The sequence below is a fragment of the Eimeria mitis genome, genomic scaffold (assembly GCF_000499745.2).
Source record: "Eimeria mitis Houghton genomic scaffold, Emh_scaff1425, whole genome shotgun sequence".
Classification (NCBI taxonomy): Eukaryota; Apicomplexa; class Conoidasida; order Eucoccidiorida; family Eimeriidae; genus Eimeria; species Eimeria mitis.
In genome coordinates this window covers 495-1506 of record NW_013569175.1, presented here as the reverse complement: position 1 = coordinate 1506, position 1012 = coordinate 495, and positions in this window count along the sequence as shown.

The following is a 1012-nucleotide window of genomic DNA, read 5'->3' as shown; positions in this document are numbered from 1 at the left end:
AGAAAGAGAAACAGAAAAAGAAACAAAAGGAGACAAAAGGAAATAAAAAAGAAACAAAAAAGGAGACAAAAGGAGACAGAAAGAAACAAAAGGAGACAGAAAGAAACAGAAAGAAAGAAACAAACAAAAGGAGACAAAAAGAAACAAAAGGAGACAGAGAGAGACAGAAAGAAACAAAATGAAACAAAAACAAAAAGGAGACAAAAGGAGACAGAAAGAGACAGAAGGACGTAAAAGGAGACAAAAGGAGACAAAAAGAGACAAACAAAAGGAGACAAAAGGAAATAAAAAAAAAACAAAAAAAGAAACAAAAGAAACAAAAGGAGACAAACAAAAGGAGACAAACAAAAGGAGACAAAAGGAAATAAAAAAAACAAAAAAAACAAAAAAGGAGACAAAAGGAGACAAAAGGAGACACCACGTGCTTACATAACTCTATAGGATCTCCTTCTATACTTCTATCTATATACACACAAATATATATATATATATATATATATATATATATGTATATATATATATGTATATATATATATGTATGTATGTATGTATATGTAGGCATGCTGCTGCTGCTGTTGCTGCTGCTGCTGCTGCTGCTGCTGCTGCTGCGCCTTGTGTGTGGTGTTTTTGTTTTATTTTCCCCCTTATAAAAGAAAATTAAAATAAAAAATAAAAAAATACACAAAACACAAATAAAAATAAATTAATAATTAATATAAACCCCTTTATATCACGCCGTTACCAGCCTGCTGCTGCTGTTGCTGCTGCTGCTGCTGCTGCTGCTGCTGCTGCTGCTGCTGCAGCACACCATAGCATCGGTATTAAAATTAACATTTTAATATAAATATTTTCATTTCCTTTTTCTTATTTATTTTATTTTTATTTTTATTTTTTATTTTTTATTTTATTTTATATTTTATTTTATATTTTTATATTTTGGTTGGGTTAAGTATAGGTTAAAGCAGCAGCAGCCAGAGCAGGAGCAGCAGCAGCAGCAGCAGCCAGAGCAGGA